Source organism: Hyperoodon ampullatus (genome assembly GCF_949752795.1).
Source record: "Hyperoodon ampullatus genome assembly, chromosome: 5".
NCBI lineage: Eukaryota > Metazoa > Chordata > Mammalia > Artiodactyla > Ziphiidae > Hyperoodon > Hyperoodon ampullatus.
In genome coordinates this window covers 10,329,979-10,346,062 of record NC_136918.1, presented here as the reverse complement: position 1 = coordinate 10,346,062, position 16,084 = coordinate 10,329,979, and the positions used below count along the sequence as shown (strand labels likewise).

Below are 16,084 nucleotides of genomic sequence, written 5' to 3'. Positions count from 1 at the left end.
AGCTATCTAATAATTAAATGTGACAACAAGATTCAATTCAGGGTGTTAATTACTTCAAATGCATTTGAAAATGTATTGCAAAGTAACAAAGGATTTTTAAAAGTCAGATCACCCAGAGGGGCGTAGGAAACAACAGAGCAGCACTGTTCTTTCTTTCTGCGAGCTGACATTTCTTAAGGCTGCCACCCTAAAGTTACCACTGAATTCAGCAACTTTCAAGAAAGAGTCTCCAAAAAAACGTATATTTTACCTGGCTACTGCGAAGTGCCTCTCCTGCATTAAAGGAAAATACCAGTGAGTGCAAATTAAGAGCAAAAGCCATGGCAGATTCACAAATGCCAGAGGATGCTTTTAAAGAAACACCAAGAACAATTAATTAAAACATCAGGGATCTTTGTCCAAGATATACTAGTATTAAAGGAACATTTGGAGGAAAAATTTTTAAAAATCTGCTGAGTCCCTCATCTTCACTTCCTGAGCTGCCATGTTGTAAAAAGGCCAAGCAAAGCAAAACGACTAAAGCACAAATGAGCCTTGGGAAAGAATCATGCAGCTACAGCCAAGGAAAGGTTTGGCCTTTCTACTTTCAGCACTACCATGCACAGTAGTTTTCCATTCAAAATGCAGACTCCAAGGATGAATGTTGACACTGTTGAGCACAGGCCTGGGGGGCATTTGAAACAGTCCATTTAAGATCTCCTCAGGTCAATATGTGGTTATTACTGGTAGCGCCTTTTCTACTCCCCTATCCATGCGCTGCATGTCTTAATAAAATGTGTTTCCCACCATGGCAAGGTCCTTTACTTTCTAGGCACCAGACACTTGCCATTCTAGCTGAAATCTTGTGCTTCCCAGCTTTGGCATTTCAGGTATTGTGCAGAGTGACCCCAGTGAGTTTCAACTTAAATAAAGATAATTCTAAATTAGGAATACTTGACACGGAAACTTCCACCCATTCAAACCTGCAAGCTCGTTCTTCCACCTGGTGCATTTGGACTCCACCAGCCTCTTCCAGGAGCTCTACTTAGCGTTAATGTACAACTGTCCCTCTGTATCCACAGGGAATGGGTTCCAGGCCCCCTGTGGATACGAAAATCCACAGGTGCTCAAGTCCCTTATATGAAATGGCATAGTACAGTCAGCCCTCTCTATCCGTGGGCTCCATGTCTGCTGAGTCAACTAACTAAACCTCGGATTGTTCGATGAGGAACCCGAGAATACGGAGGGCCTCCTGTAACTAGGTTACCCTGGGTCTAGACTCTCTGTCCCCCTGTGCCGTCTGTTGACCATTTCTTCTTTCACCTTACACAATCCTCCATGTGTTTTACTCTTCACTTTTCTCACTTGCTTCTTAAACTTAGTTTACAGCACGTATGACAATCTCTTTTTTTTTTAACATCTTTATTGCAGTATAATTGCTTTACATTGTTGTGTTAGCTCTGCTGTATAACGAAGTGAATCAGCTATATGTATGCATCTATCCCCATATCTCCTCCCTCTTACATCTCCCTCCCACCCTCCCTATCCCACCCCTCTAGGTGGTCACAAAGCACCGAGCTGATCTCCCTGTGCGATGCGACAATCTCTTTTTATACATCTACTTACACACATATTCCCTCTCCTTTAATGCTGCATCCCCACCCTCTCTCTTCCAACTATCTTCCAGTTCCCATGAAAGAACCCTATTTAACAGTCTTCCATGACTTTCAGACCAGGAGTTCAAACATTTGTCTCTCCATTTTTCTCTTCCTTCACTCTAACTTCGCATAGTAGCCAGACACGTCTCTCTGGCTTGTAGCCTCATGCCTTTCTTCACAGGCGCAAATTTCTCTCTTCCCAGCTCCTGCGTCTGCCCCATCAAGTCTTTCACCATGTACCTCAGTCTCCTCCTCTGGGAACCACTAGCCCACATGCTAAGTCCCTCCTCCACCTCTGTATGTGCCTCCATCGATTCCTTGCCAGCTCAGCCATGAAATCTTGGGTTTACACGTATATTTGCTTTTCTAGATAGTAACTTTCTGAAGATGGAGACTTTGCACTTGAAACGTATATTAACAGAGCAAATGAAAACCTCCTTTGTATTTTCCCTTTCTCAGTTCCATCTCTGTGTGGTTTTGAAGTTCAAGAATAGAGGTAGAGCTTTTATTGTACCACGGAAAGGAAAAGACACATTTTGATGTGAACTCAAGCCCAGTAAATGACCTAAATCATCAGCCACTATGGCCTTGGCAGTGACTCCAGAGCCTCTTTGGAATAGCCACACACTTTCATTTGTCTTTCCATCTTCTACAAGCAAATCTCCTTGCTTAAGAACCATCCTCTTAGTATTTAAAAAAGTTTTATTGTTAGTTTTTTGACAGTAATGTGCTCTAGTATTTCTCATTCAAATACAAAGTAATTTAGCCACATTTTAGATTAAATCAGCTTTTCTGTGCTAATCTAAGAAGCGACTAACGAATTATAATACTTCTTCTTAGGTTAAATGTGCTCTGAATTTCAGACAACTAATTTATAATTGAATTTGATGACCACAATTCTTGTACACAGCGACATGTGGTGGGTGGTGTCCCTAAGGCTTAAAATGATCCAGAATTATCTTAAGATAAAAGTAACTTTATTTAACAAAAAAGTTTTGAAATTAGCTTTTCTCTGATCCATGCTATTATTTCAAGTATATAGGGAATGTCATACCCAAATATGTATGTGTGTTGGTTCATGAATGAATTCCATGTGATGGATTTGCATTTCTAAAGATTGTGTAATAGACTGTGAAGGAAGGCAAAAGATATAATGAAGACATTTTGAAAGGTGTGTGTTTTTGAATCCTGAACAAAGACATTACTTTCAGAGACACCATGGTAGGGTAGAAAGAGCCCTAGATTTAAGTCAAAAGTGGTGGTGTCAGGATTGTCACGAATTAACTGTACAATTATTACAGTTGACATGAAATCAACCCAAACTGGAGTAAACACAAGGGGAGTCTGTGTTGGCTGATGTAACTGAACAGCAGGAGTAGAAATGGCTCAGGAGAGGATCCAGTGAAATGAGCTGAGATCTCACCTCACTCAGCTTCTTCAGGGTTATCTCCCTCACTCAGTCACTAGATAGCTGCCAGCGAGTCCCAGGGCTGTATCTTTCTTCAGGAGGATAGAGCAAGAATCTTTGTCCCATTATTCCCAACATAAATCTTAGTACACCTTATAGATTCTGATGCTATTCCAGACCCACTTGTGGCCAGGGAAATGTGCTTCATTTACTGTCTCAGGTCTAAGTCACATTGTTCATAAATTCAGGGCAGTAATTAGTTTTACTTGGAAGCACATGAACTGAGACTGGGGAAAGATGGGATTCTTGCTTAGAGTAATACTGCCACAGAACAGGAAAAGTGGATGCTGGTCAGAACCAAAACAAAACAAAACAGAACCTTAAAGACCACGACAGCGACTTCATATGGCCATAAACTCTTCATGCTTGTTTCCTAACCTATAATATGTAAGAATAGTTCTGTATACATTACAAAATTATTCTGGGCAATAAATAAAGCAATATATTTGGAAAGGCTCTATAATCTATATAATCTACATAATCTATGCTTATAAATATATATACTTATTATAATTTATATAGTCATGTATATCAATATCTTTCATTGTACTTACACAGATCTCTCTGGTTTCTTTGTTATGACTAAAGACAGGCCTGCTTCTAGTGAAGCATTCCTTCATAAATATGGCATTTTATGATCCAAGGGATAGAGAGAATAACCATTTTTACATGTGATTTCCCCCATTAGGAATGAACCACTTAGTTAAGATACACTGTCTAAAGAACTAGAGGTTGAAGTATATTACTTAAAGTTATACAGGTACTCACAACCAAAACTGATATTACTTGTGGAAGTTAATTGGAGGACAAGAGAGAGAAAGGCAGGGCTAAGTTACCTAAAATGTCACATCTCTCACAGTAAGAAATCAATATATATGTGTGGAGTTGATAAATCAAGAAATGGAAGTATATACATATTATTTAGAGTCATGGGGCAGCCATCAGAAGAAATGGTTAAAAGGAGATAATTTTGCTATTGTAGGACCATGACAAAGGGGGAAAAGATAATTTAACTCTTTGTGTCCTTTCATACTGTCTGAATGCTTGTATGTGTTTGAATTATATTTATTTAAAACATTCTTCAGGTGATCAAATATCAAAATAAAAGCCAATTTATTTGATGAGAATAGAGTCAAGCAATCCTAGCAGGCAAAATTCACTACAAATAAAATTAAATGACAAAGGATAAACCAAGGAAAGCAGTTTCAACACACATATTGATAGGTTAATAGTCCTTATAATATATATAATGATTGTTAATCTTTTTAATGTACCAAATGTACTAGTTATGTTACCTGAGACAAATTACTTAACCTCTCTGTGCACCAGATGTGTCGTTTATAAAATAGGGGTGGTAACAGGACTTATCTCGTTGGGTGGGATTAAACATAAAGCTCCTGGAACAGGGCCTGGCTCATAACACTCAATAAACATTAGATACGTACTGCTGATATTACTCCTGTTATAAAAGACCAATAAAGAAAAGGGAAGGGCTTGCCTGGTAGCACAGTGGTTGAGAGTCCGCCTGCCGATGCAGGGGACGTGGGTTCGTGCCCCGGTCCGGGAAGATCCCACGTGCTGCGGAGTGGCTGGGCCCGTGAGCCATGGCCACTGAGCCTGCGCGTCCAGAGCCTGTGCTCCGCAACGGGAGAGGCCACAACAGTGAGAGGCCCGCGTACCGCAAAAAAAAAAAAAAGAAAAGAAAAGGGAAGCATAATAGAAAAATGGACAAAGGATATAAATAATGAACAAGAGAAGAAACAAAAATGGCTGATGCTCCACTAAATAAGATCGCCTTCACTAGTAATAAAACAAATTACATACCATTTTTTGCCTAGCGAATCTTCAAATTTTCAGAACTCAAAAAAGAACAATCATACTTGGGGTAAATTGGAGTTTGGGGAAATGGGAACCCTCCCACATTACTAAGCAAAAAGAGAAAAGTGATAGAACTTCTACAGAGGCAATTTGGCGATATTTACAGTCATTAGATTTTGTGAATCCTTTCATCCATTTATTTTATTCCTGGAAATTTATCCTAAGAAGCAGCTAAGGGCATGCACAAACATTTCTCCATGAAGATGAATGCATTGATTTGAACAAAAAGTTGTACATAAGTTACTAGTTGGTTGAGTAAATTATAATATATTAAGATCATGAAATCGTATGCAGACATTTGAAAAATGATAGAAAAGGAGTGTTGATGTTAAAAGATATTCACAATATATTTTTTTAAGAAAATAGGAAAAATTTTTAATGGTGTATACTCTAAGATCTATTTTGGTTAAAAAAAATCACAGCCAAATTCATGTGTGTGCATGCATGTGGGTGTATAATTAGAACACATTATTATTTATATACAAAATCAAAGTGTTAGGTGGCATCACAGGTGATTTTTATTTTCTTCTATTTGCTTGTATATATGTACTGGAAATAGATTAAACTACTTATGATCAACTCTGGTCCAAAGAATCCCCCGTTAACATACTTGAAAATTGGCAATCTTCATTTAAATGCAGATTCTACAGAGGTTTGAGTTTGAAATCTTTTTCTACCCATGAAAGAGAAGAAAGAGGATGATGATTTGTTCTCAGCCATTTATCTGCGAAACTGAAATATTGCCAGTATTGTACTGAAACATCTTCTTGTAAAATAATTCCACAGTATACAAATGCCTCCAGATTTTCTTAGAGATAAAATAAGAACCTCATTAAACAGCTGGCTCTTGGATGATAATAAATACATACTAGGTGCCTTTATTTTCTGCTAAGCAAATGCTTACAAGGAAATTTAATATAGATTATTGAAAGAGATGGAGAAATGGACACCATTTTCTCATTTTAAATAAGAGTGTTATGCTGCTTAGAGGCTCTTACTAGAAAATGTCATTTCAAGTGTGATACTGGTGAGTGCTTGGCACTTAGGAGTGAGTGACATTTTGAAAGACCACATTTCTTATAGTCCATGCATCTTAAGGGAAATTTAACATGGAAATTAATGGGATGGCTGTGAGACTCCAAGTACCATGCGACTAACAGGAACCTTGAGATGTCATCCAGCCATTTGACAAAAATGTACTGAGGACCTGTATGTGCCAGACTCTATGCTGAGCGTTGGTAATGTAGATGGATGGGCACAGTCACTTATCCCTACTCTCAACAGCTCCTCACCGAAACGAGGCAAAGGATAGCTAAAGCAGGATTTAATATGTGCAACAAAAACTTGCTCTATAAATTATCCCAGAAAATAGCTATGTAGGGATTGGTTCTAAACATATATCGTTAAGAAAATCTATTATTTCTCTTGGTACCATCATCTCTAAGTAGATTACAAGCTCCTTGAACGAAAGATATACTTTTCTCCATCCTCCATGACATGCAGCTAATTATCTGGAAGTTTCTCAACCTTTCAAACACAGGTGGGGACATTTTACTTATCCTCTCATTAAAATACATTCCAGAGGATGGATGTTTAATATTCTTCATACTGCTTCTTCTAAATATATGAAACGCCTTATTAGTTATCCTCACTAGCACTACTTCTCCCATTTTACCCATAGCTGTAAACATAGAGGTGATAAGGAGATGTCTCCTTTTGATGAGAATGAACCAAAACTGTTATTACCACCAGAAAGTATAATATTTCTCATGAATCTGCTTAACTTAAAAACAAATTGCTTATATCTTGACGCATCTTTCTGAGGGTAAATCACTTTGATATTTGCCTTGGAAACTGGTAATCAGCATAAAATACATTTATTTTGATGCCTGTCTAGATACTGCTGGGATACATAATTAGAAAAAAAAAAAATTATGGTCCTTTTTGCTTAAGGACTCCTTGCCCTAACAGTCAATCCATGCCAACTTCAATTTTTGGACACCAGGTGGCACCACCTAGCAGGAATGGGACAGTGTCCTGGCATCTTTAAGAAGCTACTGGGAGGCAAAGCTCAGCTGACCTCCAGCATAACTCAGAACGCCCAGTGTTTGCTGTCCACACCCCTGCCTGCTGCTGCGGCCTTGTTTGCTTTTCCTTGTTCCTGATCCCTGGTTCCTGTTTCCTGGCTATGACTCTGGCATCTCCCCTACCCTATCTTTTAATGTCCCTGTTCAGATTCCTGGGAATTGACATTGACTTTATCCTGTGACTCCAATCCCTTGCCTCTCAGATTAGATCTGACGTTTACTCACTGCTTCTTGGGAACTCAGAACTTGCTTTGCTTCATGTCAAACCATGCACTACAGACTGAACTACCAAAAATAAATAAATAAAAGAAATCCATATTGGGACTTCCCTGGTGGTGCAGTGGTTAAAAATCCACCTGCCAATGCAGGGGACACGGGTTCGAGCCCTGGGCAGGGAAGATCCCACATGCTGAGGAGCAACTAAGCCCATGCACCACAACTACTGAGCCTGCGCTCTAGAGCCCGCGAGCCATAACTACTGAAGCCCGCACGCCTAGAGCCCATGCTCCACAACAGGGAAGCCACCACAATGAGAAGCCTGCACACCACAACTAAGAGTAGCCCCCGTTCACCACAACTAGGGAAAAGCCCGTGCGCAGCAATGAAGACCCAACGCAGCCAAAAGATAAATAAATCAATAAATAAACTTAATAAATAAATTAAAAATTTTTTAAAAAGAAAAAAAATCCATATTGATGGTTTCTTATCTCAATTCAATTTATACTTTAATTTATTGGTGTATAAGTCAGATGTAAGTGCCAGAAACCCAATTCAAGTTAGCTTAAGCAAAAGGAATTCACTGGCCTATTTAACACGAGTTGGGCTGACTCTGAGCATGCCAGGATTTAAGGATTCAAATGTGGTTGTCTATTCTTTCTTGGCTCTGATTCCCTGAGTGCTAGTGTCATTCTTTCCTAGTACAGACAGATGACTGCACAGATAGATGACTACAAAGTAGGAGAGAGTGACCTATGGCATCTCCAGGCTTATATTGTTCTAGTTCAGAATAACACTTAATTCTCCCAATATTTGCATATCAGCCACAGAGAAGGACTCCTATTGGCTCTGCTTGTATCAGAAGATCACCTCTAGGCCAATCACACAGTACTCTATGGAAATTAAACATGATAATTGGCCAGATCTGAATGATATCCCCATCCTTGTGGCCAGTGGCATGGAATCTATTATTAGAAGAAAGTGATTGGAAGTCAAGTTTAATCCCAGAACAGCAACTACCGTATTTCACAATAATGGAATGTTCAGAACATAATGAATTGAAATGAAGCACATAGGCCCTATGCCTTTACGAACTTTAAAAAATGCTTTATATATCTATTTTTGTTTTTATTTCCATTTCTCTAGGACTACACTACCAAATGTAAAATTGATGGCTAGTGGGAAGCAGCCACATAGCATAGGGAGATCAGCTCGGTGCTTTGTGTCCACCTAGAGGGGTGGTATAGGGAGGGTGGGAGGGATATGCAAGAGGGAGGAGATATGGGGATATATGTATATGTATAGCTGATTCACTTTGTTATAAAGCAGAAACTAACACACCATTGTAGAGCAATTATACTCCAATAAAGATGTTAAAAAAAAAGTTTTATCTAAAAAGGCAAAAAATCTTTGCTAAATGTAGAATTGATTTGAAGGAGAGAAAAGGAAATTCCCCCGGTGTACAAGGCAAGAGTGGGAAGATACCACTGTCAGTAGCTGCATGATTTTGTATAGGACATAAACCCAGAGGTTTTGGAGCTGGAGTCCCATTTCCGTGTGGAAATCAGAACACTTTCTCTTGTAGGCTCACTCATGATAATAAACTTGAGCAAAGCTCTTTGAATAAAGCCTGGATTCTCAAAGTGGTCCCTCCATCACAGACTCTGTCCATCAGCCTTAAAAATTGGTGAGGAGGGGCTTCCCTGGTGGCACAGTGGTTGGGAGTCCGCCTGCCGATGCAGGGGATGCGGGTTCGTGCCCCGATCTGGGAAGATCCCACATGCCGCAGGGCGGCTAGGCCCGTGAGCCATGGCCACTGAGCCTGCGCGTCCGGAGCCTGTGCTCGGCAACGGGAGAGGCCACAACAGTGAGAGGCCCGCCTACCGCAAAAAAAAAAAATGGTGAGGAAACGTGTCATTTATCTGGATTTTGCATCAGAATCCCTGGCCTGGGAAGTTGTGTGTAGGAAATACAAGCCAATGAATTAAGATTAAAAGATTTTAGGACTATTGAAACATCTGCCCCAGCATTATTTCCCTTTCCTTATTTCTAAATATGCTAAACTTCTCTGAAGCGATACTATCTCAACCCAGACACATGGAAATCCAACAGAAAAAAAAACAACCCTTCCTGAAAATAAATTCACAATAAAAATTTACAAGCCACAAAAGGAAATAACTCCACTATGAAGAAAAGTCAGGAAATAAAAGTAAATCAGAACAAGCACCCTAAGGAACTAAACAAAAATTATAAAATCTTGAGATATATTATAAATAAGCATACTAAAATGACTAAAGAGATAAATGGAGGAACAGAAAACAAGTTAGGAAAGAATAATGCAGATATCGACATTAAAAACTAAATGGATGAGATAAATGTCCTATTAAATGCAGCTGGTTAACCAGAAGATAAAGTTTGCAAATGACCCAGAATGCAGAGCAGAATTAATCTGTGGCAATATTTGAAGAGATAATGGATGATAATTTTCCAGAGTTGAAGAGAAAAACTGAAACATCATATTATGTCCAGAGCTGGAAAAATTAAAACTAACCCACATCCAAATATATTATAGTGAAATATGAGATCATCAAAGACAAAGTGGAAATCTTAAAAGCAACCAGAGAGGAAAGATGAATTACTTACAGTGGAAAACAATTTGGACAGTAGAATAATATGTACAAAGTTATGAGGGAAAATAGCCTACAAACAAGGTTCTAAATTCAACTAAAGTACTATTCAAGGGAAAGAATGAAATAAAGACATTTTCAGGTAAATAGAGTTTACGACTCATAGATAATCAATTATAGAAATAAGAAACTGAACTCACAAAGACTTGGGAGACAAGGAGTGGTGAGCAAAGATATTGGTGAAACAATCATAAATCTAATAAGCAATGACTGTGACAACAATAATGATGATTAATGGGGAGGGGCAAATTATGGAAGAAACAAGCACTATATTATCCACTACAGTATTCAGAGATAGTGGACATTGAATGATAGTGGACTGAGAGATGATGGATGGTATATAGAAGAAGTGGAGATACAGCAAAAGAGCTGTTTTAAAGCAATCCAATTTTCACTCAAGTAGCCATATTTACCGAAATGTTTCTCAAAATGGTGCAAGAGTCTGACAACAAATAATCTTTTTCAGTTTGGTTTAGAAATGCTGCAATCAATTTATACTTGCTCTGAAACCTTAGATAGTCTTTAATAATTTTAAACGGTATGAGGTATTTCTATACATTAGGAAGCTGGTAAAGTATCTTCTCTGGGATCCCTCCATTTTTCTGTTGAAGATTGTAGGCTGTATCCTTTGCACCTCTAGCGTCTCAAGTGTGGGACTCGTCGTGTTCTCTCTGGAGGCTGTCCTTCATCTTTCTCATTGTCTTCCTACTTTTGCTTACTCTCTGTTCTGATTTCCTCATGTTCTCTTATTGTCAGATTTATGATCCACACTAGGAATTCATCTATTCAGTTCTTGCCAATTCCTGAGAAGAGGTTACTTCCATGGGTGGAAAGCAGGGGACGTTTTCTACCACACCAGTTCTTGATATGCTGTGTGATGGAGATTCTTTTAAAAATTGTTCTTTATGTGCACAAATGACTGTGAGCTAATGTTTTAGGCAAAAAAAAAAACAGTTGTGAGAGTTGAAAGAGGTAGTTCTGTCTTTTGATGTACATTGTCACCAAGTCATAGTAGTGCCTTATTTATTTTAGGCCCTGTTTGAAATTTTGGCTCTCTCTCTACACTGAAGAACCTGGTGATGTTCTCTTGTTTAGGCCTGGCATGACCAGCCATGTACTAAGAGAATGATTTGCACTAAGCCAAGTATGCATGAGGCAGAGGTGGAACCAGGGTGCTGATATAATAAACACCAAGAAGTTACTGACCCATGGACCAGACTATCCATGCTAGCATGATCAGCTCATTTTCTTTCAATAGTCAAGCTACTTAGGAAGCTGAATCATAATCAGCATCCACTTTATTAATTCACCACAGGAAATTACTGTCACCGGGATTTGAAGTACCCCAAAGATCACATGATAAAAGCAGTATTTCCTGTGGCCTGACCTGCATATAAAGACAAATAATATCCAAAGGATTGTATGCTCAGCATGGGGACAGATGAAGGGTAGATTGATGAATCAGATGTTTATCTGCATCTTTCACACAAAAGGTATTTTTTCCCCAACGGAACTTGGAATTTTGAAGTGGTAGGCAATGGCAACCACTCCCCAAATCCATACCAACGTTTAAGACATTTAAAACTATTCTACATTTGTTAGGATAACTAAACCTTGCTCTCTCCCCACTAGATAAACCTGGGATGGTCACTTGCAGTGTTTGATTCTGTGATTCTCAATTCTTCTATGACTAGTCCGTCCTTCTTCTGATTGATACATTGCACTTTTGTCACCACACATGAATGCCTTTGTCTCTAATTAATGTCCTTTAATACCTGGTGGGAGAGTTAATAGTGATTGTCTCTCCTTCTCTGTGTTGTGACCAGTGACATACATTCACAAGACAGTGGCCTAGTGATAGAGGATAGTTCATAACTAGGTATCAGGGACATCTATGAGAAGAAACAATCATGGCTTTGGCTTCACGTGAGGTAAGATTTCCAACATTGCCAAACTGGCTTCTGTTCATAACATGATCTAAAACACTACACATTAAACTTTTGGGGAGGAGGTCATAAACTTCTTTTAGAATATGTAGAAAGCTATGGCTCTCATGTCAGAGAGAGGGAGGTGTATCTAAACAAAAAAGACAAAACTTTATATTTCAGGAGCTCTGGGTTAAGATTTTGTTTTGTCCTAAAGCATATTTTCTTTCCATTGTGTTTAAGCTTGACTTCTCATTCTGAACAACCATGAAAATGCCTTTTATTTTAGGTGATCAATTCTGAATTTTTTCCCAAGAAAAAAATTTCCAGAGAACAAGGGGTCAAATCAGTATGCGATCATAATTTTAGTCTAAATTAAAAGCTCTCTCTTGGCCTGGAGAATATAATCTGTTCATGTTATTTGGGCTCCATAACGAATTTACATGGCAGGCTTATTGCAGATTTTATGTGGGCTCTGCCTTACTGGGGCATGTAATGCTCTGGGAATCTGATTAAAACTTTGGGAAGGAGCAGCTGTTCAGCCATAGAAGGTGAACTCAGGACCCATTTTTCAGAGCATGACCATAATGCCGGATACCCTGACCTGCTATTAGATGATAAATGAACTGTCTTTGAATGCCCAGCTCCTGTGTTAATAGCTTTAAAAGATCGGTTGTTTATGGAAAAGAAGTTGGGAGCTCTTATCAATTTTCCTGTCCCGGGGGTCCTCAAATGCATCATTTTTTTTCATTGCCAGAATGACAGGCAGTGTTGAAGGGAAAAGGAAGAAATTCTTCCAGTATTTAGGTTGCTCTTCATGGGTTAACATCAAGAGTTTCTCATTTCAAAAGATAGTGGAGTGAGTGCCCAGTGAATTCTTTTATGAAGTGAAACACATAAAATCCAGACCACATGCTTGCTGGCATTATCCTATAGTATCAGAATCGTTATGTAATTCCATCTGATTTTTCTAAAGGTACTTAATTCAACTCAATATATGAAAGTCAAATTCTGGAACCTGTGCCAATTAGCTTATTTCCAGAATGACAGCTAAATGGTCAAATTTGATCTAATGCCATTGATTGAGCATGCTATCCCTGATGCCATTATATTAAATCCTGACCCCAATATATTTGGAGGTTTATCCTTTTTTATCTTTAACCCCATCCCCACCCTCATCTGCCTACTTTGTTTTTATGGACATCAGGATATCTTCAAAGCAGAGTTAATTTTTCATTATGTGACTATTGAACATTTAGATTTTTAGACATTGCCTATTGTTCTAACAGCAGTCTGCTTTTAGCCTTTTCATTAACATGTTTATAAGAACAAGTTATGAAAAATAAAAAAATATACATATGTATGCATTCAATTTCATTTTATTAGGAGTTCTGGTAAAAGTTTTGGTGGAAGAATTTTAATCTTAGAACATACCTCATGTGTGGGTTGTGTGTTTTACTTTCTCCATGAAGAAGCGAAGGCTGGGCTGGGAGTCTGGATGATGACTCTATCATTTACTAGCTTTATACCATTGAGCAAGTCAGTCAGTTTCTGCAAGTCTGCTTTCTAATTTCATCAAGATGGCAGCCTCAGTATACACATCTATCCTAATTTAAAATATAAAAATCTGTTGGGATTTTAGAAGTGAGATTGCACTGAAGATATAGATTATGAAAGCAATAACATCAGTGTCATGGGAAAACAAAACTATAGAAAACCAAAGCCCAAAACATGTATAATTATTTACTAAGATGGGGTAAAAGACTATATCCTGAAGACAGGGATAAGCTGAAATTTTAAAAGTAAACTCATACAAATTTAAAATATAAAAATTAAAATTAAATACTTAATAGATGAGCTGATATAATTGTCTACTTAAAAATACAAGCGACTCAAATGGCAAAATTTAGAGAGCTCAGAAATCTAGCTGGACAGAAGACTGACACACAAACATCAATAGTTTTTCTAGACTTCAATAACAACTGATGATAAAATGTCATGGAAAATTATTTTGTTCACGATAACATTTTAATATTTAAAATAACTAGAATAGCCCTAAATAATAAACCTATAAGATACGTGAGAAGAAAAATCTTAACTTTAGCGAAGGACAAAAAAGACAACCTCAATAAATGAGGAGCCCTACTACGAAACAGGATGGGAAGATTCAATATTGTAAAATAGTCAGCCCTTCCCCCAAGTAATCTGTACCTTCAGAATAATCTGCCTCCTCAAATCCCAACAGATTTTTTTAAGGTGATTCTAAAGTTCACATGGAGCTTCTGCTTAAAACAGGAGGATAAAATATTTATCCTACTAGACGCCCTCAAAACAAACTAAAATTATGAAAAACACAGAAAAATAGAGGGGAAATTTTCATAGCACATGAAACATAGAAACAGTCACAACTCCAAACCACAAACTATGAAATATTTACGTATGAAGTATTGCTGCCAAATAATGTGAAATCTTGAACAAGAGATGGAAAGATGCTGAGCCAGATCAATTCCTTTCAGATTTGACAGCATATCACATCACTGACAGGCCTAGCTAACATTCCATTGTTTAAAGCACAGATAAGATCAGGTTGGATGGGCCAAGGAAGAAATGGAGGAAAATAATCTGACCCTTCAAAATGCAAGATGAGTAGAAATCATGCTGACCTACACTCTAGTTTCCCAGCTAGGGCATTGCAGGAGGCTATTTGCATGGGGGTGGGTGGGGGAGGGAGGGAGGCAAAAATTTCCAAACCAAAACATACTTTATCTGTCACTGATGGATCTTTTCTCTATGGCACTCAATTTGAATGCCATGGACTGCAAAAAGATGTATTCCCAAAAGAAACAAAACAGATTTAGCAACAAATGCTTGAGACAGACAACTTGGGGCAGTTTTTCAAACATGACTCCCAAATTCTTTGACAGTCCTCCCATGGGGAGGTGAAGTCTATGTTCCCTCCCCTTGTCCCTGTAAATCTATAAAATGCAGAGGAAGGGATGCTGTGCCAGTTTCCAGGCCCAGGCCTTAAGAAGCTAGCAGCTTCCACTTCCCGTTCTTTGTGACACTCCCCATTGGAACGCAGCCACCTTACTGTGAAGTCAAGCCTCTCTGTGAAGTGTACCACCTGGGGAGAGAATGACAGCCAGCCTGACTTCCCAGACCTTTGGGTGGTCCATCCTTGAAGTGGATCCCTCAACCTCTTTAGAGCTGCCCCACTGATACCATGTGCAGCAGAAATGAGGTGAACCTGCTGAGCTCCACCCAATTTGCAGATTTGTAAACAAAGCAACTGATTGTTGTTTTAAACCACTAAGTTCTGGGGTAGTTTGTTTTGCAATGATAGATAACCAGAACAAAACCCAAATTAGAACTGCAATTGGCTTCTGCTTACTCAACTCTATTCCACCCATTTCCCTGTATCCCTGCACTATACTATTCTTTAATAAACAGCCAGTCTCTTTTAAAGATGAGTAATAATCAAAAAGGAGGGAGTGAGACATGTTCATCAAAACTGCAAAATATTTTTTTTAACTTAAGCCAAAGAAGAGCCCACAATCCCCCAAATAAATTTACTAAAGTATTAAAGAAAAGTTTAGCCAAAGAGTTCTCCACTATTATGAAGGACAGCATGAATTTTCTCTCTCTCTCTAGATGTAGATATAGATAGATAAAGATATATCATTAAAGATTTCACAGAAGAGACATAAAAAAATCAAGGGAGATTAAAACTGTGCCAGCAGAGCTCAAGAGAAAAGTTGGAGAGATAAATAAAATCACTTAAGAGATAAAAAAGACTTTAGAAGCAACAAAAATAGAATGAACTTCTCTGAAAGCACTGTTAGGGACATAGAAGATAGATTTGAGGAAATAACATGAAACAAAGTAGAAAAGAGCAAAGTTATAGTAATGACTCTAAGGAATATGGTAGAAGTGGATGGCAGATAGTTGAGTGTTTTTGAAGAAGAAAGCACATGGAAATTATTTTAAAACATAATAAAACAATATTCTCCTGAAATGATGTAATAAGTGGATGGAAAGACTTAAAGGACCCACCAGATGCCAGGAAAATTTCATTTGGAATCATCAACACGATGAGACAATCTGGCAGAGTTATTGAATTTCAAGTTTAAAGAAAGAATTATGGGGACATCTAAGCAGAAAATCCAAGTCACTTACAAAAGCAGGA

At 38.3% G+C, this 16,084-nt stretch overlaps 1 protein-coding gene across 2 annotated transcripts in view; it reads left to right on the top strand.

The window, feature by feature from the left end:
- Positions 1-16,084, top strand: part of SLC9A9 (solute carrier family 9 member A9) — a gene marked incomplete at both ends in the record, with an annotated part of 530,059 nt that overhangs the window by 188,517 nt on the left and 325,458 nt on the right. The window lies entirely within an intron of this gene.